At 35.6% G+C, this 27,526-nt stretch overlaps 1 protein-coding gene across 1 annotated transcript in view; it reads right to left on the reverse strand.

Moving 5' to 3' along the window:
* LOC111045301 (polyamine-transporting ATPase 13A2) overlaps positions 1 to 4,671 on the reverse strand; it is a 144,538-nt gene extending 139,867 nt beyond the window's left edge. The window contains exon 1 of the mRNA XM_039442055.1: positions 4,190 to 4,671. The gene's annotated coding sequence lies outside the window, so the exon portion shown is untranslated. The remainder of the gene's footprint in view (positions 1 to 4,189) is intronic.
* Positions 4,672 to 27,526: the final 22,855 nt, after the last annotated feature.

The raw sequence follows: 27,526 nt of genomic DNA on the forward strand, positions 1-27,526 counted from the left end.
CTCAAAAATATCTGCTGCCAACCTCTTGGACAAATCTGGTGCTCTACCCCTTGCGAAAATAGTGGCATCGTCAGCAAACATGAGGATGTTGCCCATAAATCCAAGTTCATCATTACCAGGAACAGAACAGGACCAATCACTTAACCTTGTGGCACTCCGTGAAGAACCCGTAGTGGACCTGAGTTCGCTCCATCAAGGGTAAGAACCTGCCTCCTATCAGAAAGGTAGGCTCTGAAGGTGGCAAGGACTGGACCGCGTACTCCAAAAGCAGCCAGTTTCTTGAGGAGAATATCGTGTGAAACACACTCAAAAGCCTTGCTCAAGTCCGCCAGAGCAAGAGACACTGAGTCACCCGCCTCAAAAGAGTTGAGGATCTCAGCAACTAGCTGTGATACCGCAGTGACCGTTGACTTTCCCTGCCTGAATCCATGCCGGGCGTTTGTAAATAGGTCTCTTCTTTCAAAGTAGAGAACCAGCTGCTTCTTCATGCACACCTCAAAAATCTTTGCCAGAGCTGGAATAATTGAGATGGGCCTGTAGCTACCCATGTCTGATGGATCTCCCTTCTTGAAGACAGGTACAGTTCTGGCAAGCTTCAGAGCAGAAGGGAAATAGCCTGCCTCTAGGCAAAAGTTCAAGACAATGCTGAGGGGGTGAGCAATCTCCTCAATAATAGCTTTCAATAGGTCAACTGACACACCATATATATCCTGGGTACTTTTACCTTTGAAACTCTTTACCATCAGAATGATATCGTCTGCTGTTACGGGGTCCCACCTATCAAAGACTGTGTTGTGATTTCCTGGCACGTGGAAGTCTTCATCTGCTTCACTTCTCCCTGGAATCGACTCCACTATCCTCTCGACCTGCTGAATGAGAAAATGATTGAACTCATCGGGGCTGGCAGTGACTTTAGGCCTCACCCTCTGACAAGCAGACCCAGTGATGGACCTGACCAGGTTCCAAGCTGCCTTACACTTATTAGAGGCTTCGTTAATTGTACTTATGTTGGCCTCCCGTTTAGCTAGATCTACTTCTTGTCTATATATTCGTTTTGCCCTGAGATATTGCTCATTATATTTCTTTTTATCCTCATCATTGAGGCTAGCCCTGCTCTGATAGTTTAGTGACAGAACAATATTCTTGAGCAATTGAAGTCTAGGTGTGTACCATCACTTATTTTTCCTTTTATTATGTTTATTATGAGTCTGGCAACTTTGTAGCTTCTGTGGTCTTGAAGGGAAAATGTTCTCAAATACTTCTGTGAATTTTTTGAAAAATGTATCAAATAACTCTTCAGGGTTATCCATACAGCCAGGAAGTATCATTGTCCAGTTCACATTAGCTAATGCCATCTTCAATAGTGGAAACTTATCAGGATCGATTTTTCTCACTGATTTTTTATAAAGATTGTGCCATGGCAAGGTATGGGGGGTGTCACTCATCACGCTCCGCCAAACATCTATCACCACTGCATCGTGATCGGCAATCAAAGGGTCCTGAACAACTACATTATAGCTCCAAGTGTCAAGAGAAGTAGCAACAGTATCCAAGCAATTATTTCCTCGGGTGGGCGCATGATTTGTAATGTACATTCCATGACTTTGGAGAATACACCTAAATGTGTGATAGATACTGTCATTAACATTTAACTGGATATTCAAATCACCACCAAGTACAATAGGCAAGTGCAAATTACTTAAACTTGAAAGACATTTGTCCATAGCATTGAAAAAATGTTCAATATTGCCATTTGGAGAGCGATAGACTGAGACGATAATAACAGAATACTCATCAATCTTTACTCCTGCAAGTTCAATATCTAGCTCAGCACTGAAGGTACTCAGATCCAGACGATCAAAACTTAAATTCTCCCTCAGGTATATTGCAGTTCCTCCATTCCTGTGAGTTATGCGAAAAAATCCAGTAGCAAATTTTAAATTTTCTATTACATTGAAGTATTCCTGTTCATGAATTTTTAGATGATGTTCACTAATGCACAGTATGTCAGGACACATGTTATGAACAAAAAGTGAGACCAAGTTAATTTTTGTTCTAAGACACTGAACATTTACAAAGATTGTCTTTAGTTTTTCACCAGTGATACATTTGTCAGAGTGAGTCATGGTTAATCTCTCGGACTCTGACCATTTGAGTTTAAATCACTTGAATCAAAAGTTTTCATTCTAGTCTGTTTTTGTATTCTATTAAAAAATTTAGAAACAAAAACATTGCTAGGCCAAAAGTCAGCCGAATACACCTCGCTCAGTATCTGGGATGGGACTCCTATTTTAAATGATGAGTACTGGGAATTTAGATGACAACCTTTCAACGACATAATCTGCTGGTATTTTTTCATTGATAAATTCCTTAACATCAGAGTCTTTAGTATTTGGTCCAAACCGAGAGACAAACAGAAAATCTTTTCTGCCTACTGTGGTTAAGTTATGCACTGCCTTAGAGCTACCTGTAATAAATTTAGATTTGGTAGTACTTGATTGATCAGTTGATCTAGTCTTAGTCCTATTCACTTTTTGATTTACAGTGCTTATTGATCTGGATTTTTTATTTTCAAGAATTGTTGGTTCTTTCACTGATTTATTAGAATTTACAGTTTTTACTGCACTGCTGTACAGTTTAACTTGTTTGGCTGGCCTTTTATCCTGAGGAGAATCATGCATGTTTAGTAAAATATTTTTTTCACTTACCGAATTATCAGCACTTACGTGAACTTTGTCGCTACAGGTTAAATCTACATGCTGACACAAATCACTTTTCTTTTCAACAGATTCTAGCCTACTATTTAAAGCTACATAGTTTATACTCAATTGTTCGAGCTCGTCAAGAATTAAGCTGAGATTTACATTTTCAATACTTTTATTTAACTTACTTTTACTATTCACTACATTTTTCTCGTTTGCACAGGCATGTTTTTTCAGCATGGAAGCAACCTTAACCTTGCAACCAACACAGTACCAAACAAATCCGTCATGAAGTTCTTCTATTTTACTATAAAAAGTAGGCTAATGAGTAAATTCACACATCCTATATGAAACCAGTGATTACACATTCCATCACACAAAATCGCGTTATCATCATCTTTTACGAAACTTTTACACACACCACAAGAAGTTTGCTGCTGTTCAGACGCGGCCATCTTGATCTCTCAAGATCACGACTACATTTAGTCGATAAGGTAATGATAAAATTTATATTGCATGTTTTGAGACAATTATTTTTTATATAATTCTCCCTCTAACATCATTGAAAATTACGTTTTGTTCGAAACATTTCAAAAATAAACAGTTTTGAGCCATAACTGGTAAGGTTTGGATACGTTCAGCTGAAAATAAACAAGGAGCACATGAACCTTTATCATTTGGTTGACAAAGCATTCAAGTTTGGCTGAAAGAGAATGTACTTGTTATCTCAGATTTTTTGAACTCCACTACTGATTTGGCATGTAACTTAAATCATAAAAATTAAGTCACGCCCACCTATGAATGTTTATTCGAAATTGTCTACACTTACTTCGATGGAGAGATTTACAAGTGATTAGTTACCTTAAAATGGTAAAAAATGAACTCCTAAACGTCTCTCTTCTTCCAGTAGAATATTACATTTATAAATAAAATAGAAGAGTATGTCAACACCGAACACCCAATAAGTTTTGAAAAATTTGTGGTGGTCAATTACACCACAACAAGAAGAGATTAGATGCGTCCCATTAAGCATTCTGGCAGCTAATACAACACATAATAATAGCCATATAAATGTACTATTGAAAAGCAGCTTCATTTATCCATACAGATCTGGTCGGTGATTGTTCTATTCAAACTTGGCAATCAGCTTTATTCGATTACATCTTAACATTAGGACATCATATAGGAAAATCCATGTTTTTGTAATTGGAATGACAAAAACTACATCACAACTTCAAGGTGAAGTACACTTAAGTTTCATAAATCGTAACAATCAGACGTTCGTTTGATAAATCTTCATGGGTAAATCATAAAATCTTCTAGAATAAGTTATAGGAAGATCTAACTCTAAAACTGGTGAGTTAAATCGTTGTTTGCTAAAATACTCAAACATAATAACCTCAAAATAATGCTAGTAGGTATCTTTACACTACACGTGTTAAAAATAAAGTTGCATTGTAGGATATGAGTAAATGATAAAAACTCACCTAATTTTCGAAATGCAGATGCCATTACAAACGAATTTCATTGAGCGCGATGAACATTTGAAATATTATTACTCAAAGCACATTTCACTATATCACAATGAGAAACTGTATGTAAATTATTTCAATAAGTATCACAAATTACAGCTAGATATCAAGATTGCTGTTGTGATTTTTGTAGGTTATGGGGAATCACGAAAAATCAAAATTTCACATCCAAAAAATTCATAAGCTGAGTATAGTCAAACTGTAAGAGTGGACATAACCTGAAATTTGATGGAAATGATGAAAAGATGATTGAAAGGTTTAAAATGTGAGAAGTAGGTTGGGAAGTAAGTCTTTTGCTCTTAAATTGAAATAATATACTTGTTTTTCAAGGAATGCTCTGATAATTGGAAAGCAAAAGATTCGCATCTCGGATCATGTTTGTGACATATTATAGTTTGGCTCTACGGCACCGCATGATTATCGGTGATGCGGTATTTTCCCTACCCATTGATATATATAGTTAGATGACTAAGCTATACCTTCAAGCGTTTGGAAGCATGATCACAGTATACATACAGTACGGAAACTGACGCCAAAATACGCCATCTTGTTAGGAAGCGCCGCATTGTAATAGTATTGATGGTAGGTTCGGATCACTTTAATGATCCGGATCAATTGATCTCGTTCACTGCCACGAGTCAATCAGAAGACCAGGATTGGAACTTCCCAAGGTCACGTGACGTGTTTAGTATTGGGGTCATGTAAAAAGCATTGGTAAGATAGGCATTTGATTACAAGTTTCCATTCTGTATATATTCTGTGGCATGATGCCTCCTTCATTTCTCGTCGCCATTGAATATCGGGCAAGAAGTCAGGCGCCCAGACAGACTTATAAATATGGGAAAACATCGACTTTCATTGCATTATATCTTTCGACATACTTGATGGATTTCAATATAATTTTTTTCAACTTTTCGTCATTTCCATTACCATATGATACAATGATTTGTTCATTGAACATTATTTTTAACTCGACCAAACATCTAATTTAGTGAACCTACCTCACTACAGATTTTGATCCATTCTATTAGCAAATGAATCTCATTTTTACAATATTTTCCTATTACCATGTATTTAGGATATGGAAAATAAAACATCTATTATAGAACGCTAATATTACCGTATATTTTATTAGATGGCAAATAATAATAAATTAACTGTTATCACAATATTTCGTGAAACTGTTTCCATTCGTTTTGCAACTTAAGTGTAGGTACTAACTATACTCTATACTCCTATATTTAATATAAGATAATAAATAACTACATATTATAAGAACGGAGAAAATAAAACAAAAATTATAGATCGTTAATATTACCGTATATTCTATTAGATGGCAAATGATAATAAATTAACCATTATCACAATATTCCGTGAAACTGTTTCTCATTCGTTTTGCAACTTAAGTATAGGTACCTAACTATACTCTATACTCCTATATTTAATATAAGATAGTAAATAACTACATATTATAAGAACGGAAAAATAAAACAATAGCAATGATGAAGAATTTATAGACAATTTTAGCAAATAATATTTTTTATAATACAAATTTAGCATACAATATTTTCATAGTTCACAAAATATTACAATATAAGACAAATTAATGGAATGGAATATGGATACCTATATTGGATCTGTGGAAATAAAATATTTATTATAATATTACCGAAACTTATATTTTATTACTTGGCAAATAATGATAATGAATCAACCTAAGCACAATATTCCTTGAAACGATCATTTGGCACTAGGCTTAGCCTGCATGAAACATGACCGATGAAAATATAAAAATACTTATGTATGAAAAGAAATATTTTTATCTGGTGCATGCAGATTCGTACATCCATAAGCACTGCATGAAACTACCATACTTTGAATATTTTTTAATGCTTCAATAAAGAAATATTATCATTTGAAAAAGGCTCTTTTTCTACACAGCGAATACAAATACCCGACTTCTTGCCCGAAATTTCTGGTAGCTACACTAGCGCAGTGGCATCATAGCGGAATTCGCTCTTCTTAATCTTATTCTCTATATCAATGTCCCTACCAATACCTGATGATGCTGATCAGCTGATGTGACGAAGCGATGAGCGTTTGCCTGCCTCTCTGCTTAGACCAGTTATAGAATAGACAAAGCCTATTGTATATTCATACTGGAAGTCGATGAAGCCAACATCTACTGCCAAATCTCCAAATCATGACATCAGCATCAGATAGAAAACTTTTCTGTAGAGTTTGTTTACGGGTGCATACCAACTGACCCAATTCCCATTTGACCCAACCTACCACTTGACCCAATATTTTTAAATCGAGAAAAGCAGCGAAACCACTTGACCCAATAGACATCTGACCCAATATACCATTTGCCCCAATATTATAAACATCACAAAACCATCTGACCCAATTGACATCTGACCCAACCTACCACTAGACCCAACTACTGTGCTGCGCTCTCGTGGCATAGTTTATGGTGTGCAAAACATCAATGCCTTCTTGATGAGTGGTACTCCTTCGACAACTTCAATAAATAACTCAACTGAGAAATGCAGTCTCATAAGTGCCGGTAACCGAGAATTGTAGAGTACTATATCATGGAGATTATTTGATTTTTTTACAAATTTCGTTGTGCAAATTGTTTATTTCTCAGTAAATAAATAGTACAACCAGAAACATAGCTTCTGAAATATTCATAAAACTATGTAGGTAGGCTACTCTAAATCGATGTATTCTAGAAACACTTATCCAAATTTACTGAGGGAAGAAACTTGTGAGGAAATTTTTTAAGGCAGATTCCATCAAAGTCATTCTCTACAATTATTTATGTTGTAGGTTTTAACCTAGGTTATAAGGAATGTCCATAAATATTCATTTCCAATTTCTATTTCCAATACAGTAACTCAATTCCATTGGCTTACAGAACTTATATCGTAGGCTGTAGGATACCTGTCAACAGCTTTTTTCTGACTTAATAAAAACTATGATAGCAACAATAGACTACAATACTTGGAGTAAGGTAAAATCTAGTTGTGAAAAGTTACCTATATCAAATTGAATAATCATCAATCATTTACTGATTGATAAGATGCTCATCCAAATTTAATAATACAGATCTAACCTCAAAATCACAAAATAACACAAATCCAACCTCAAAGATAGCAAGAACTGTCAAAACAGTTGTGCTTGGTTTCAAGGCCTTCTAGACTTTTACCTGGAGAGTAGACCGTAGGTAGAGAGTAACCAAGCCTGGAACATTGCAGACGTTTTGCCAGAGTGCAGCACAGTAGTTGGGTCAAGTGGTAGGTTGGGTCAGATGTCAATTGGGTCAGTTGGTTTTTTGATATTCATAGAGTTGGGACAAATGGTATATTGGGTCAGATGTCTATTTGGTCAAATGGTTTCGCGGTTTCTCTCTATTTTAAAAAATTGGGTCTAGTGGTAGGTTGGGTCAAATGGGAGTTGGGTCAGTTGGTTGAGCCCCTTTGTTTACATTGTTTTCCATAGCAGATCGTGTCTATTTCAGCGAGCGCAGCTGGAGTTTACCATTTTAATGAATTAGTATATTTCGTACGTAGGGCCGAAATTGAGACTTTTCCGGCTCGAAATCAGTTTTCAAGTCCGAGGCCGCAGGCCGAGGACTAGAAAAGATTGAGAGCTGGAAAAACATTTTTGCCAATGGTGCAAATGCTATTTTTCGCCACACAGAAAAATGAACATATATGTATATATATATATATATATATATATATATATATATATATATATATGTATAAATGAGAATAATTGGTCATTAAGCACTTCCAAAAGCAAGAGTGGAAGGTCATAGCTCTATCGAATCTAAGGTAATCTGAATAACAGGAAATTGACCAAGTGTTTTTTATTCTGATTTGCCTAAATTAATAATCTAAAAGATTATGTTCAGTTATGTGGGAGGTTGAGTTTATACTATTTAATTCTTTCAAATGACAATAAGATGATTTTATTATAAATGTTCTAATTATTGAATAATAAACAAAAATAATGAAAAGTTTTTTGATCAGCTGTTTTAGCATACTTGAAATTTGGCCAATCTGAATGTCAACGTCAACAATGCTTGTTGTCATCGACTTAGGAAGTTTAGGTTAGAAGTTCTATCCTACTCTAAAAATCGAATTTGAATAGTTTATAATATATATCTGATCTGTATTTCATTCATCCAAATAATATGATAGTATTTTATTGCAAAATACTTTAACCAATTCTAGAAGAATAAACTGATTCCGTTACATAAACTATTTTGTAAACACGTTCACATCAAATCAGAATCAGCTGATTTCAAGGTTATTTTACAGCCCTAGGGCCGTAAAAATTTTACCGGCCTGGTCAGAAAACAATCACTTTCAGCCTCCATATGATGCACGTAAACGAGCTCATTACATCCAAGTGGGGCTTAAAAAAATAATTTTCGCCTTCATCATTTCTGAAACTCTCACACTTACATGATTTGAAATATTATCAGAATACCCAGTACATTGCTATCATTATATATTTAATAATCCTGTGTTAATAATAATCATAAATTTAATAATCATCATAAGTCAACATAATTCATTTTATTTATCTACTTTTATTGTGAAAAATATGAGATTGTTATTAGCTGAATTGTAATAAATTTTTGAAACCTTTTAATTCCAAATCGTTCATTGTACTCTGGTAATTAAGTAGCATATTTTTATTATGTATCATAGTCATATAATATAATAAAATGTTTCTTCGTTATTTGCTTCATTTCTGAAACTCCCACTCTTACATGATTTGAAATTACACCAATGCACACCTACATAATTCTACATTTATAGCCTGCTGTAAGTAGGCCTATATTATTAAATTAAGATATTTCCTTGAACAATAAATCATAAATCTTTCCTTTAACAATAACAATGAATCATATAATCCAAAAAACAATAGTATATCCCATCAAAATAAACATAAGACTGTGTTCAATAGTTTCAATTAAACACAGCCCTCCTTTGGACTGTGTTCAAACAAAATTCGGGATTGGAATAATAAGGACTATGAGCCTGTTTTTTCATTCCCAATCATTTCATGACAGTTTATATTAAGTTTGTCCTTGTTAAATAAATAAAAATAAATAGATGATACGCTTCTCTGAAATCTGGCCCAAAGTTATTCCCATGCTTGTGAAAAGTTGACAATACTAAAACTACTGCAGTCACAAATTAAAGAAAATCTTTTCTTTATTCATATTCAACCTATTTCATTATTTTTGCTCTCAAAAAGTTAACAATAAACTGCTTAATAAAGGAAAAATAACGCTCCCATGGAATAAGACATACAATATAGGAATAAAATAGAAATTGAGACTGTGCAATGTATTTTTCCATAAGAGCCAATGTGTTACAAAATCACGAATCCCACACCAATGCGGGTTGCCTATCTTTACCAGCTGTCTCACTTCCTTTGTGTTGCTAGTCCGTTCCAGTTAGTATAGAGTTCAGTGCAAAACATACGCTACTCTACGCTACGCTACGCTGTCTGTACACACGTCCGTACAGATTCGCGCGAACAGCTGTATGCACACCTGCCTCGGCATTCACTGTACGTCCTTGTGGACGCGTTCCACGTATGCCTCGGCATTCAAAAAGCTATCTGATTTGCAGACGACACGAAGACATGATAGATGTAAATTTTCCACATCATGACAACAATGGCGTCATTCCATCATTGAAGATAATTATTACAAAATGCAGCTGTATCATTTATTTCAATGACTTGTATAATAAAATCGAAAATAAAACTCAACAAACGATGTTGGTGGGTTGAACGATTGTAGGTTTAAGTAAGGAAATAAATTGCTACATGACATAAGATATGAGATTGTCAATTCAAACTTTATTAGGATGTCAAAACATTATTTTGTTTATATACTGAAACTAATTCAACTAGTTATCCAAACAAATGATACCATCATGAGGGAAGCAATAACTTCACAAGAACGATTGGCCCTAACTTTGAGATTCTTGGCATTAGGCGATTCATTTGTTGGTTTCCAATATCTATTCTGAATCTCAAAAAAGGAAATTTCTACAATAATTCCAAAAGTTTTGATGACCTAATCAAAGCACTTAACACTGTCCTACAAAATTTTCAGTCTATTAATTAATTTGAAGAAACCTTTTTGTTTTACATACATTTCCAATATTTTTTTCTATATTGATCAGTTTATTTGACCAAAAATAAAACAACAAATTTGGTTATATTACTAGTATACGGTGATAGTTTCTATGCTAATTGAAAATTTAGACCTACTTTATAGCTTCTAAAATAAAGAAACATAGTTGAAGAACAAATAAATCCTTATTCAAAAAAAGAATAAATACAAATGATTAATAATTCTGTGTTATCATCATGAGATGACATAATTTATTTTAGGTATGTACTTTTATTTTGAAAAATGATATTGCTATCAGCTGAATTGTGATTAATTTTTGAAACCTTTCCATTTCAGATGAATAATCATTCAATTTAAAATATTATAATAATATTATTTAGCATATTTTACTGTTTGCTTATCATATGGTCATAGTTATCATGCAATTAATATAATATTGTTTCTCCATAGATTTCTTTGCATCATTTCTGAAACTCCCACACTTACATGATTTGAAATGTTATCAGAATGCCTAGTATATTGCTATCATTACATATTCAGTAATCCTGTGTTATTGAATCATCATGAGTCCACATAAATCATTTTATTTACCTACTTTTATTGTAGAAAATATGAGATTGTTATCAGCTGAATTGTAATTAATTTTTGAAACCTTTTAATTCCAAATTGTTCATTTTACTCTGGTAATTATGTAGCATATTTTACTGTTTGCTTATCATAGTCATATAATATAATAAAATGTTTCTTCGTTATTTGCCTCATTTCTGAAACTTCCACTCTTACATGATTTGAAATTACACCATTGCACACCTACATAATTCTACATTGATAGCCTGCTGTAAGTAGGCCTATATTATTAAATTGAGATAATTCCTTAAACAATAAATCATAAATCTTTCCTTTAACAATAACAATAAATCATATAATCCAAAAAACAATAGTATATCCTATCAAAATAAACATAAGTCACCCTTGTTTGGACTGTGTATGAACAAAATTCGGGATTGGAATAATAAGGACTATGAGCCTGTTTTTTCATTCCCAATCATTTCATGACAGTTTATATTTGTCCTTGTTGAATAAATAAAAATTAATAAATGATACACTTCTCTGAAATCTGGCCCAAAGTTATTCCCTTGCTTGTGACAATACTAAAACTACTGCAGTCACAAATGAAAAAATCTTTTCTTTATTCATATTCAACCTATTTCATTATTCTTGCTCTCAAAAAGTTAACAATGAACTGCTTAATAAAGGAAAAATAACGCTTCCATGAAATAAGACATACAATATAGAAATAAAATAGAAATTGAAACTGTGCAATGCATTTTCCCATAAGAGCCAATGTGTTACAAAATGACAAATCCCACAGCAATGCGGGTTGCCTATCTTTACCAGCTGCCTCACTTTCTTTGTGTTGCTAGTCCATTCCAGTTAGTATAGAGTTCAGTGGCTGATTTCCTCAAGAATAAAAGACAGGTTGGTTAATTTCGATAATGGGTGCCATTAATAATAATAATAAGAAAATGTACCACGTGGGGTGCCACAAGGTATAGTACTTGGCCCGCTGTTTATGATAAACGAATTGCACATGGATGGTTTTATAGCGAGGTCCACGTTATAATGTCAGTGGAGGAAGGTAGCAGAACAATGTTGCCAATCCTCTGGGCTGATACAAGTTTATTGATGTAATATTAACTGTTCATTCTCAATGCTCATACAGAATTATCAATTATATTTTATAAAACAATAAATTAAATTTATATTTCAAAATAAATTTTCATGATCAAGATGAAATATCTTGTTAATTAATTATTGATTCTACATTCTTAAAATGCGATCTGGCAACAGAACAAAGCGAGAGAGATAGCGCTATCTGCTTTGTTGAATGATAGACAAGGATAGCAATACCATTGCTAATCAAACTGTTTGTTATTGGGTTTGAGGACGAAAAAAGAATAATATTTTTAGAGCATATGATTTTAACTGTAATATTATGAATTGAGTTTCCGATGGACCAGCTTGACAATTCAAGCAATGAGAGACATAATACAAGATGAAGTAATACTAAAAATGAGGAAAAAATTATAATATAGTTCACAGTACATTGAGTCATTTTTGGAGTTGTTACCTGTATTCTCGTCCATGGCCATGGAAAAATTATGCATAGTTCACTGGACACTTTCACTGGTAACACATGTATTGAGGTGTAAACAAAAATAATGAGGTCTAACTAAATGAGGTTTTTTAACAAATAATGGAATACTGTGTAGCGACTTTGGGGGAGAGGTTTGAACTAGGCATTTACAAGAGGTAGGGTGTGACCAACTGAATCTAGCAGAGGCGAGCAAGAGACTCGTACTAGAGGCCTGGGAGTGTTAGTACCAGGGTGTAGCAGGCGTACTACAAAGAATATTACGATGACTCAATTACAATAATAATTACATTGCTGGCGGGCGTGTGATGCTAAAATATGAAACTAATACAAAATAAGTAGTGAGCTATTAATTCAGTATGATTATTACTCAGCACAAACACTGCCATTATAAGGTGGACCTCACTATAGCTTGCTTTTTGCTGATGACATCACCATCATTGGTCAGCCCATGATGCAAAATTCGAAGCTCAGGAGCTCTTGCAGCAGAAAGAAGCTGGAATTGAATGAGACCAAGACTTGGGAGATTGTACTCTAAGAAGAACATAGATTCTTGATGGACCTGTGACCTTACTTGGTTTTTGTATTGATGTCAAATTATCATGGGAGTCTCATATCACCAATAATATCTGCAAGAGTTGTTTATCTACTTCGGATGATGAGGGGGCTACTTTAGTAATGAACGCCTTATGATGCTGTACCATGCAGTGAATATTGTAGGAATTATGTAAGCTTTTATATATAACACTTATGTCGGTAAAATACATAGCTTTCGAGTTGTATGCGAGAAACCAAAAAATGGTACCTTTGAACCACCCCTACCCCCTTAGCACAAGGGGTAGGGGTGATGACTTTTGATATGTTTACCTCCTTACTACCCTAAACAGAACTGTGAGGTCAAAAATTGTCTTCCAAACTTTTCCCTCCATAACATTTCCTTGAATGGACTATATGTCATTTATATGTATATAGGGACATTTGGCGCATGGGAAAGACATAAGACATACACCTGCTCCAGAAAAATGCACTCTGTGTAATGATGTTGAGTGAGTATATGATGCACTGCACACTGCCAGCCCATATCCCAATGTTTGAGCATTCATATAGTTAATCATATTGTCATTGCTCCTACACGTTAGGAATAGCATTTGCACACTTACTAGAAGGGACGAAGTGCATTCATTCACATGGAACTTGGTCATGGGGGGGGGGTTGGTCTTGGATGTGCCACGCTGTGGAAGAGTGGAGGACAATTTTCCAGTGTTGTCAGTGCGAATGTTCAACTTCCTGCCAAACTCAGTAAGGGCACGCCCAGTCAATGTGTTGAAAATTTCATTATCAAAGTGGCTCCATCAGTTGGAGTATTTTTTTAATGAAAACCTTGCTGGACTGTGACGCTGCAAGGGCTACCTGCAGTTCATGTACTATGCTTAGGTAGGGTGTGACTGACTGAATTCAGCAGAGGCGAGCAAGAGACTCATACTAGACCTATAGTGAGGTCCAAGTTATAATGGCAGTATTTGATTAACATTGGTGTTGCTATCCTTTTCTATCATTTGACAAAACAGATAGCTCTATCTTTTTATAGCTCCACAAAGTTTCCAAATCCATTTTTAACAATGTTGAAATATAATTAATTAAGGCAGACAATTGGCAATGCTGTTCTTCTATCTTCATCCACTGCCATTATAACTTGGACCTCACTATAGCTAGCTACTCCTGGCGAACTCTCACCCAGACAGAGATATGCGATTAGAGGCCTGGGAGTGATAGTACCGCGCAGGTGTACTACAAAAGTTATAGGTGTGCTAGTAGTGAGCTTAGTCAGCATTAGTATTCAATAAAACCAATAAGCGGCCTGCGCGCCGTGCTTAGTCCATTTTCGTTCTTCAACTCTGAACGTCGGGGTTATGTCCGATGATTCGGTGAATAAAATTCGTTTTTAAAAACTTGTCATCTTCTTAGACAACCTTAGCTGGCGCCCAAACAGGGACGGGTGAAGGAAAATTTGCGATCAAAATTTTGGGTTTTTCTGTGAATTTTAATTCTTAACACCCATTTCGACTTGAATCCGCGATCGGAAGTTTTGTGAAGTAATGTGCTATAAAAGTGAAGTGGTATCATCATCAACTTAATCCTGGCTGGCAGACATTCATTCAACTCCTGTCATCCAGATTCCTTGAGGTTGAACCACCGACCCTCACTCAGGAAATTGCTTGAGGAAGCAGAAGAAGAAGACAAAGACGTTCGACTACAGCCACCAACACCACCTCCTGCCAAAGACAACATGACTGATGCAGCAGCAGCGGCATTCCTGCAGCCAGAGCAACAAGCATCTGCAGCACAGGTAACGACTATTTCAAAACCATTACCTAAGGGTGATCTCGATCTAATCCCCGATTATCACGGAAATCCAATTGAACTCATATCATTTCTTGAAGTGGTAGAAACTCTACTAACTGGATATTGTACAAGTGACATTATTGAAGCCCCAGCCAATCACTTCCATTTATTATTTACAAAAAATCTACAAGACGCAAGACAAGCTATCATTAGTGAGAGCAACGCTGTTTTAAAACACTTGAACTTTTCAACCGATGTTCCAAAAATGCACTACAAAAGTTACAATACCCATGATAAATCTCATCACAACAACAACCAATCTAAATTTCAAAACTCTCAACATGTTCAAGCAAACAAACAACAATCATTTCCAAATCAATTTTGTCAAAATAATCAACAGTTTCAATCTCAACAATTCAAACCTCAGAACTTTCAAAACTTTCAACACAGAAATCCTAATCAGAATGTGAATAACCAGAATAGATTTCAACAAAATCAAAATCGCCAAAATACTGATGTATCAATGCGAACCGTTTCGAATCTAAGAAAATCAAATTCAGTTCATTTGACTGAACCAGTTGAAACAACTGAAGTAGTCGATAACTCCAAATTTCAACAGCTATCAGACAAAGTCGACAAACTCGCCGAAGCTTTCCATGATTTTTTAGGAGCAGACAACACTCAAAGCAATCAGAGGTGATTGAAATGAACTATTGTGAAAAGAACGAGTTGCCATTCTTGTGTGTAAATGATAGTAAAAAAATATTAATTGATACTGGATCCAAGTATAATTTTGTAAGAACTGATAATAAGACTTTCCCGTGTAATAATGTAGAAAAATATGAATTCAAAATCAAAACACCAGCCGGAGAAGCTACAGGACATTGGCGTGTTAATTTAGATTTAAGTTCTGTGTATGCTAGTTTAAGTAATGAATCGTATTTTGTACATGACTTTAGTTCTAATTACGATATTTTGCTAGGTCACGAAACCCTCAGTAGAATTGGAGCTCAAATTGATTTTCAAACAAACTGTATGATTACCCTGACGAAACATTTATTTTGAATGGACTTACTCCTGTTAAAATTCACAAAGGAATTAATTCTTTGAAACTACCCCTGATAAACAGATCAGATGCAAAGCTAGGCATAACGAATATACCAGCTTTAGAATTGAATGAAATACTTGTAAATGTAACTGATAGAGATTTTTGTGAATATGAATATTTTTCCGACGTTGAAAGAGATGTAAATATCGAGTGTCTTGAAATCGAAGAGTGCGAATTAATGGATTGTTCTCCTTCCGAGAAATCCTTGACTCATGACGAAATCTCCCAAATCATTCAACTTGACCATATTGACAGACGTGACAAAGACCAAATTGTAAATTCAGTTCATGAATTCCAAGACATACTAAAATTAGAAAACACTTTACTGACTGCAACTCACTTACTAAAACATAGAATTGAGACAACTGACGATTCTCCTGTATATACCAAAAATTATAGGTATCCCGTAGCTTTCAGAGACGACATAAAAATCGAAGTTCAAAAATTACTTGACGGAAAAATTATCCGACCTTCAAATTCACCTTACAATTCCCCACTCTGGGTAGTACCGAAAAAGCTTGACAATTCAGGAAAACGTAAAGTACGTTTAGTAATTGACTACCGAAAAATTAACGACAAGACAAAAAGTGACAAGTTCCCTCTCCCAAACATAGAAGACCTTTTTGGAAAAATTGGAAGAGCAACTTATTTTACGAGTTTAGATTTAGCATCTGGCTTCCATCAACTCGAAGTAGAAGAAGCAGATATTCCTAAAACTGCATTCAGCACAGACGACGGTCATTACGAGTTTGTAAGGATGCCTTTCGGCCTAAAGAACGGACCACCAAGCTTCATGAGAGCTATGAATCTTATATTTTGCGACACTCCAAATGCATTAGTGTATATGGATGACATAATAATTTTTTCTGACTCATTTGAAGAACACCTGAAAGATTTGAGAAGAGTATTCAAGAAATTGAGAGATTATCAATTGAAGATTCAACTAGATAAAACAAACTTTTGTAACATGGAATTATTGTTTTAGGACACATTGTTTCAAAGGATGGAATTCGTCCTAATCCTGCCAAAATCGAAGCTGTCTCACAGTTTCCTATACCGAAAACCGTTAAAGAAATAAAACAATTTCTTGGTATGACCGGATTCTATAGAAAACTCATTAAAAACTATGCGAAAATTGCCCAACCTCTAACTAGAGCCTTGAGAAAAGACGAAAAAATCAATGTCAACAACACTGAATACAAAAAAGCATTCAATAACTTGAAACAAGCTCTGTGTAATTCACCCATATTGACATTTCCAAATTTTGAGAAAACATTTACTCTGACGACAGACGCATCAAATTATGCTATCGGCAGTGTCCTTTCACAGAACATAAATGGATCCGACCTCCCAATTTCATACGCATCCCGTACTCTCAATAGAGCAGAATGTAATCTACCAACCATTGAGAAAGAGTTATTAAGTATCGTTTGGAGCATAAAACATTTTCGACCTTATTTGTATGGTAGAAAATTTGTTGTTAAAACAGACCACAAACCCCTTGTTTGGCTCAGGAACTTAAAAGAACCAAATTCCAAACTCTTAAGATGGAAACTTCTTTTGGAAGAGTACGATTTCACTGTGGAATATTTAAAAGGAAAATCGAATGTAGTCGCCGACGCATTATCTCGAAATCCGATTAAAGCTTCAGAAGTACTGGATAACGAAATAATTGACTTTCAAACTCTTGTTAATTTAGATTCAGAAGAAATACTTCAATTCAATTCACCTACAAATTCTCTTGAAATACCAATGGATGAATTAATGAATGAAACTGATGTTGACCTAGATCAAGTACTTGCAGATTTATTTCCAAATCAAAATCTGAACGTGCCTCCAGATCAAAACAATGAAATGGAAAATGACAATGACTCTTTAGTCACGATTCATTCACAAGAATCATCTGATGACCGAGCCGCTATAGTAGGCGACAGTTCTCCAATCAACAAAGAGAAATATCAAATTGTCCTAAAACGTGGAAAATTTGGAATTCATTTCATGAAAGTGTTCAATAAGAATAGAGTCAACATCACTGTCTCATCGAAAAATGATATTTCAAATAACTTAGAGAAGTTGAAAACTTAATTCCAACCAGATCTCACCTACGGTATTGTTTTCGAAAGTCCTAACAAGAAATTCGAGCCCATTGCGGAAAGCATTCTCTATTTTTTGATTGAAAAACTGAAAGAGGCAAGTCAAACTACGAAATTCAAAATTTATAAGATAAAATTATCAGACGTAACCGATGTGGAAGAACAGAAAGAACTCGTTTCATCTTATCATGAAGGTAAAACATTCCATCGTGGAATAAACGAAATATTCCATTTTATTCCATCGTGGAATAAACGAAAACTATTTGAAATTGAGACGTAATTACTATTGGCCCAATATGCATAGTGATGTAACGAATTATGTAAATAATTGCCCAACATGTCTACGCACAAAATACGATCGAAGGCCTGTTAAAATTCAGTATCAAGTAACACCTACCCCAATGCGACCTTTCGAGAAAATTCAAGTAGACGTATTTTCGTTCGAGTCCCATAAAGTGATGACCACAATTGACTTATTTTCTAAATTCTTCCAAGCTTTTGTGATTGATAATGTTAATGTCCCTGCCATAACGAAAGCGCTGAAAGATTACATTTCAAAATATCCCCTATACAATGTGTATGGATGGAGGAAAGGAATTTGATAATGCTCTTGTGAGACAATTTTTAGCATTATATGAGATAACACCCCATTACGCTTCATCTGGACATCCAGATAGCCAAGGTTTGTTAGAACGTGCGCATTCCACTCTGGTTGAATTGCTCACTGGAATTGGAACTGAAATGCCACAAGCATCTTTCAAAGAGAAACTAGACCTTGCTATTATCACATACAACAACTCTTTGAATTCGACTCACCAAATGACCCCACTAGAATTAACTTTCGGCAAATTCAAACATTTCAATACTTTGGATAAAACTCCAGTGCAAATTACTGAAGAATTAGCTGACAGATATTTCCAAGAGTTGGAAACTTTCCGTGATATCATCAAAAAGAAAACTGATCAAGAGAAAGAAAAGAGAACAGAGAAACTTAACAAAAATCGTGAAGAACCCCCAAATTATTCAGATGACGTAAGATATGTGAGAAGTATTCAGAACAAGAAATATCTCCCAAAATACTTTGAAGCAAAAAAGATAGGTGAAAATACGTATCAATCTAAGAAAAGAACTTTGAAACTTCATCCCAATAGATTGAAACGAAATAGGAAAGTGAAAAAGAAACGTATTGTTACAGATAATACTGCTTCTGGCTCTAATCCTCCATTATCAACCCCTGGTACAAGCGTACGAGCTATAGTGGACTTGACTAACACAGCCGGACTCATACCAGTACAAATTGAACGACATAATGTACATAAACGAGACATTGACATTCTTACATTATTCTAATATAAGTAGCATTAAGATAGAAATTAAGGATTTATCAGATTCTATTGACAAGTTGCAAAATGTATCACCATCATTGAAAAACCTTATGATTCCCTTCATGCAAATGCGTGACAATCTTTTCGAAAAATTAAGTTTATTGTTTCCTTCGTATCCTTCATCTCGTAAAAAGAGAGGACTGTTTAATGGATTAGGGAAAGCTATCACCTGGTTTACTGGTAACTTAGATGCAGATGATAAAAAGAATTATGATCAAATTATTAACCAATTAGAAGAGAATGAGAAGATCCTTATTGAAAATGAAAAGAAAAATATTGTTGTAAATAATAATTTAGTTGATAAGTTTAATTACGATTTGAATAGGATTAATAGTAATAATGATTTGATTAAGAATGTGACTTATTCACAAGCAACTGTATTGAATCAAATTTTAACGATATCTTCAATCAATTTGAATCTAGAGTTAATGGAGATCAAAGTAAATGCATTATTAGATAGTATAGAGTTTTGTTCCAATTCGAAAATTCATTATTCAACTATCCATAAATCTGACTTTGTAAATATCACACTTTCCCACAGAGGAAAAATTGCTAGTGAGAATATTGAAACGCTGTGGAAATTAAGCACAGTTCATTGTACTATCTCTGAGAATTTTATTACATATTTTATTTCCGTTCCCATGAGAAGTGCTATGCTTGATACCTATTGTCTCATCAATTATCCTGTATTCCTAGATAATAATTTTTATACAATGAATGTCAGTGAGAAATTAATTTTATTTCTGTAGCTGAATCAGGCTTAGTGGTACTAGACCAATGTCTACATGACCTCAACGCCTCTTATTGTCGAACAATGCGTAAAATCAATGATCTTTGTATTGAGGATATCTTAGAAAATAATGAATTGACCAATTGTCAACGTAATTATATTTCTGAACCTATTCCTTTTATGAACTATGATGAATTATGTAATTGTATCTATGGATATGGTCAATCACATATCAAAATCAATAATGATAAAATAAATCCTTCAAAATCATTTCTTATTCATTTAGATAATGGAGATGTAATGAAAGACCAACGTCTTCCTTCTACTTTCAAAATGTCTAAATCATTTAAATTGACTAATATTCCTGATAAAATTTTATTGATAGAAGAACTAGATGATATGAAAAACATGTCAACCTTTGAGAAACAGAATTATAATTTTAATGATTTATCTTTGTTTAACGATTATGGTAGTGAGAATATAATGTATTTGTTAGTTGCTATTTCAATTTTTGTATTGGTTTTTATAGTCTTTTTATATCGTAATCATGCTTCGAAGCCTAAAAATGTATGATTGTTAAATACTCCACAACAACCCCCAACTTTGGTGTATGCTATACCCAAATTATGAACTTTACATCGAGGACGATGAAAAATTTTGGGGTGGAGGAGTTATAGGTGTGCTAGTAGTAGTGAGCTTAGTCAGCATTAGTATTGGAGTGGCCGTAGCCGAGTGGATCAGATGCTGGCTTTGTGATTCAGAGGCCCGGGTTCAAATCCCGGCCCGGGCAAGATATTTATCTCGGGCCACTCCCGTGTATCGGATGGACACGTTAAGCCGTCGGTCCCGGCTGCCTAAAAAGTAGTCGTTAGGTCATGTCAGAGGCCCTGAAATTGATCAGTTGCGACCTGAAAACTCTGACACCAGACCTGAGCCAGCCAGGTCACTCGATATTATTATATTATTATAGCATTAGTATTCAATAAAACCAATTAGCGGCCTGCGCGCCGTGCTTAGTCCGTTTTCGTTCTTCAACTCTGAACGTCGGGGCTATGTCCGACGATTCGGTGAATAAAATTTGTTTTTAAAAACTTGTCATCTTCTTAGACAACCTTAGCTAAAGAATATAATGATGACTCAATTACAATAATAATTACATTGTTGGCGGGCGTGTGGCACTAAAATACGAAACTAATACAAAATAAGTAGTGAGCTATTAATTCAGTATGATTATTACTTAACATACCGGGGGCCTTGAATCCTCCTAGGATTAAATTAACAAACAATAGTATATAATTATCACACCTTATTGTGATATTACAAAACTGAAAATTAACAAATAAATATATATAAATATACATATGCCTAGCTTGGCTAGATAATTAATGAGACAAAATAAAACTTGCCCATTAAAATAAAAAGCAGCCCATTTCAATAAGTGTTTTATAATTAATGAGATATTGGTAGAGGGAAGACCTTAAGAGCAGGCCTAGTTAATCTTCCATGCTGTTTCCTCAGGTGAACCACCCTCACAGCATCATCTTTCCCAGGAGACACATCAACAATTCTTGCCAGCAGCCAAGTGAGCGGTGGTGTAGGCTGATGAATCAGAACTAGATCACCAATCTGCAGGTTGGTTGTGGCTTTAGTCCATTTCACACGTTGATGTAAGGTGTGGAAGTATTCCAGCTGCCAGCGTTTCCATAAGCATTGGTGGAAGGCCTCAATCAGCTTCCAATGATTGAGGCGATTGAGTGTGGTATGGTGACTTTCCTCAGGAACAGCAACCAGGGATAAACCAATTAAGAAGTGGCCTGGTGTGAGGGCTGTGAGATCACTTGATTCGTTGGATAGAGGAGTGAGCGGTCTTGAATTCAAAATTGCTTCAATCTGGGTAGTGAGAGTAATGAATTGCACCAGTCAGTATGTAATCACCAACTACATGACGGAGATGGTGTTCTATGCTCTTTATTGCTGCTTCCCAAAGACCACCTTGATGAGGAGCTGCAGGTGGATTGAAGTGAAATGTTATTTCATGCTGAGCAGTGAACTCAGCAATTCGTGCTTTCTCTGACTTCAAAAGAGCTTGAAGTATATTATTAGCACCAACAAAGTTTGTGCCATAATTGGAGTGGAATGAACCATGCATGAACCACGTCGAGATACAAATCGTTTTAGGGCATCTATGAAGGATTCAGCTGACATATCTGTTACTACTTCAATATGAATGGCTTTAGTAACCAGACAAATAAATGCACAGATATAGGCTTTTGTCAAGTGATTGGTTTGAAGGTTGTGGACCTTGATATTGAAAGGACCACCATAGTCAACTCCAGTGTTCAGGAAAGATCGAGCAGGTGTCACTCAAACCTGATGTAGATCACCCATGATTTGGTTTTCATTGCGAGGTTTGTGGTGGAAGCAGGTGATGCATTTGAAGATGGGAGAACGAATTGTGCTGCCGGCTGAGAGGATCCAGACCTGCTAGGCAAGAAGAAATTGCATCAATTGAGTTCCAGAATGAAGGTATTTCAAATGGTAGAAATCGATGAGCAGATTGACTACATGATGTCTTTTAGTGAGAATAACCGAAGCCGAACATCTTCAGATGAGTGATAGTTGTTGAGGCATCCTCCAACTCACAGAATTCCTTCCTTATCAATGATAGGAGAGAGTCGACGTAGTGCCATTGACAACGGCTTATCCTTGCTATTTTTCAGTGTTTCAAGGTCATCTTTGAAAGCTGAAGATTGGAGTAGGTTGAAGATAGTCAGCTTGGCCGTTGTCAGTTCATTAGCAGTAAGAGATACACTTCTTTTTTGTGAGTGTTGTAGGTTGAAGATAAATTGCAGAATATATGCCATCACCCACGTTGTAATTTACTGAAGTGGGAAAATTTAGTGGGGAGATCCCATTCTTGACGATCAGTGACAACAAGTGTAACTGGTGACAGAGGTTTGCACTCTCCAGTGTCAGAAAGTGGTGTAAGAGTGGATATTGAGACTGGCCACACTTGATGAGACTCTTTTAAGCAAGAAGGGCCTGACAACCAAAGCTCATGATCAGGTAGTTCGAAAGGGAGTATTCCCCGTGATGCACAATCAGCAGGGTTGTCCTCACTGGCAATATGTCTCCAGCTATCAAGAGGTACCAGCTTTTGAACCTGAGCAACTCGGTTAGCGACGAATGTCTTTAAACGATGAGGAGGTGTTTGCAACCACATGGGTCATAGATTTGAGCAATTACACTTAGCACTTGGCGCTTGGTTGCAGCATTATTTGGATAGTTCAAGGTATATGTGAAGCAGTTATTTGATGCTGACCAATGTATGCCTAGAATGGTGAAATGAGGATGATTGTCTTGGAGAAATACAGGAGTCTCAAGATGTTCACTCGGAAGGTCAGATAGAAGTAAAGTTGAGTTGGAGATCCATTTACGGAGTTCAAGTTGTCCACACTTGAGGAGTGAAATAAGTGGCTTCTGATGTCTTAAAGCTTCTTCTTCTGTGTCAGCACCAGCTATCACATCGTCAACAAAAGTTTGAGATTGTAGAAGTTCTGCAGCTTCTGGATAGGAATCCCTGTCTTCAATGGCAAGTTGGTGGAGAGTTTTGATGGCAATATATGGAGAACAACTCATTCCATATGTTACTGTACTTAGTTTGAAGATTGATGTAGGCTGAGTAGAATTTGTTTGTACGCCATAGAATTTGTTTGTATGCCATAGCATTTTTTCCCAGTGAGGAGAATTTCGTTCAAAGAGGTACCATTTAAAGTTTTGGCACTTGTATCAAACACTGTGCATAAGCGAGTAGTGCTACTTGATTCTTTAAGAACTCAATGATGTGGGAGGAAATAATAATGTGGTGTTGTCAAATCAGTCATATGAACCTTTTCCATATGACCCAAAGAGATGTATTCAGTCATGAAGTCAGTGTTTAAGGAATGGAATTGAGGTTGAACTTTGAATTTTCTCTCCAATGAATGTAATCTTTTCTCGGCAATGTCTCTAGATTGTCCAAGTGAGGGATGATTTGGTTTGAAGGGTAATCTGACACAAAGTCGTCCAGTAGGTTCACGAGAATAAGTAGTAGTGAAATGTTCATCACAAAGTTCTTCTTCTTTAGATTTTCTAGTTCATACTGGAGTCTCTTCTTGCTGGCAAAATTGTTGTAGGGAATTATGCAGGTCCAAGTTGTTAATCACCAAGAGCGTGGTAGACAAGTGTAAAGTAATAGGAGCATCAGCTTCATGTTTACATGGAGTGTTACCCATGACCAAGAATCCGAAATGGGTTCCAATTAAACTTGGTAAACTAGGGCCGAGGTTGTGAACGAGTTGATTCAAGAACAGAGCCTCCAAGAAAAACATCTATACCTCCAGGCAAGTGAAAGGTTGGATCAGCTAAAACATAAGATCGAACTCTTTCAAATACAACTGGATCAATTTCCATGCGAGGGAGATCTGCACAAATTTTATCAATTATTAGAAAGTCTTGATTAGGCGAGATCAGTTTTTCGCCCAAAGTTTGAATAGAAAGAGAGGTAAGCCCTTTAGAACTTGTAGGAACTTGAGAAAGGCCCACTACACTGTGATTGCTCTTACTACGAGGTGCACATAATATCTGAGCAGCCTGCTCAGTGAGGAAACATGACTGACTTCCCGAGTCAGCAGAGTTCCAGAGTGGTTTTTGAAAACTGGACATGAGTGAATTTTGTGCGCCTTCTCACACACAAAACAAGCATCAATTCTATCTTCAGAGTTTGATTCATCATCATTGTATGTCATTAGAGACACATTTCCAGATTTGTGTCCTACAAAATTCTTATTCAGTTTAAAAATTTATTTTCAGAAACAAAGGTGCTTGTTGATTGAAGAGTGAAGATTCGAATTCTCAATTTCACTACACTCTTGATTGAGAAATCTGATAATTTTCATAGGAGCTGATAAAACTGAATTATTAGTTTTATCCAACGAGAGAGAATGCTCAAACCTTTTTCTAATAGTGTTGTCCATTTTTACATGATCATGGCACAAAGTAGAGGATTGTTTGCCGTTATGTCAATTTCCAAAGCTTTCAGTGCTTGAATATTCTCATTAAAAGAGTTTACAAATTTTCTCATATGAGTAGAAGAGTGGTTGACAGTAGGTAAGTCAAGAACCTGATTCAAGTGCATAGTAATTAAACGCCGAGGTGAATGGTAGCGTTCTTTTAGAAGGTCATAGGCTACTTTATAATTAGCATCAGTAATTGGCAAAGATTTAATCAAATTCGTCAAAGGTTCTCCAACAACAGAACCCAACAATTACTGAAATTTGACTACGTTTGACAAGGCAGTATTAGCATGTATGCTCGAATCAAATAAATTGATGAAGGATATCCACTCCATAGCATCGCCCTTGAAAATTTTCAACTCGAATTTGGGCAGGCCAACAGTTTGTTGAGATTCACTTTGAGCCTGTTCATTTTTATTTTGTGCTGAAATCTTCCATTGTTCAATGTTAAGAACTGTAGCATTTATATGATCAATCATTCCATCAGCACTATTGAGTGATGCATAATTAGGCTTAAATTCCTTGTCTGCTTCAAGTTGAAGCTCACTAGATAAATCCAGAGCTTTGGCAAAATCTTTTCGTAGTTGGCTGAGTGATTTTGCCCGAATAAGTAGCTTTTGACAATTTTTTTTGTCTTAGATCTTGTTTGTAAAGTCAAAATAATATACATTGTATTTGCGAAAAAGCATTTTCTTTGCTTAAACGACAGCTGATGATTTTGCCGTGATGAGAAATTGATTCGAATTATACCTATATCAATAAAATATACAATAAATTGGAGCAGTAAGTTACAAAATGCAAATTATGATAACAAGCATATATTGCTTCGAGAATAGCAAAATTGAATTATGATGATTTTGCTGTGATGAGAAATTGATTCGAATTATACCTATATCAATAAAATGTATTTTATCAATATGAATATAAATAATAAAATAGTAATACTGTATAAATATAAACAGGATACATACGACATGGATAGATTAAAAACACTTAAAAACTTACATTTGAACAAGAATTTTCGGGAGCTGGGCCCCCTTGTCAATCAAACAGGAAGTGAAGTGGTGCAGATTTGAACATTCTATCGGTCGTGACCACTATGGGATTAGGTGGTGGGCCATGATGGGTTATTTCAAGCGGGATATTTCAAATTTGAGTGGGTTATGGATAAGGAAAGGTGTAAATTATGAATTGATAGAAAAGAGGAGATTTAAAATTAGAAATAAAAAAAGAATTAGACTAAAATTGGAGAAAGGAATTGTAGAATTCATCACAAGGTGACAAGGACTTTGACTTTGAAGCATTGGTCAAAGTTCTTGTTGTGCTCAGAGCCATGGGTGGGGATTGGTAAGGAAGTATTATTTTTAAAGGAGGCCCTGTGATTGTTGATCCGGAGGTTTAGGGCAGTGATGGTTTCACCTATGTAGAAGGCAGGACAGAAGTTGCAGGAAAGGAGGTAGATTTTTGGAGATGCAATTACTGGATTGATGGATTTGTGGGTGTAGTTGGTGATAGGACTGGTAAAGGAGATGGAAGAATCAGTGATAGGACAGGTTTTACAGCAGGGGCGTTTGCAAGGTAGGGTACCAGGTGGAGTTGGGATTTCATCAGAGGTGAGTAATTTGTTTTTACTGAGAATTTTCTTAAGGTTGGGAGGTTGCTTATAAATGAGGGTGGGTGGTTGCTGGAAAAGGTGTTTGGTAGAGGTTTGAGGTTTTCAATTCCAGGGAAGTAGGTGGTACAGAACTTTGGAGTTTGGGAATTTCTTGTGGTTGGATTAGTGCCAGTTTTGGAGGAGATTTGTTTCTGTAACAACCTTTCAGGATAGTTACATTTCAGGAGGGATTGGTGGAGTTTTTTGAGATACTAGTCAAGATGGTTGGGGATCACTGCAATTTTCTTGGTCTCGGATTGAGAGGGAACGTGGGAGGGATCTTTTGATGTAGTAGGGATGTCAACTCTCAAAGTGTAGGAACTGTTGAGTGTGGGTGGATTTGGTGAAAGTATTGGTGGATAAGGTATTGAAGTTGGAAAGGATTACATTGACATCTAGGAAGTTGATGGAGGATTCAGAAATATTCCAGGTGAAGGAGACAGAGTAGTTGGAGTTGAGTTGATTGAGGAAGTGGGAGAGGGTATCATGTCCATGATATAAGGAATATGTCGTCAATAAAACGGAGCCATATCAGGGAGGATAGGGTTTGTTTGGAAAGGAAATCTTGTTCAAGGAGGCCCATGAATAGGTTTGC

This window comes from Nilaparvata lugens, chromosome X (assembly GCF_014356525.2).
Source record: "Nilaparvata lugens isolate BPH chromosome X, ASM1435652v1, whole genome shotgun sequence".
Taxonomy (NCBI): Eukaryota; Metazoa; Arthropoda; class Insecta; order Hemiptera; family Delphacidae; genus Nilaparvata; species Nilaparvata lugens.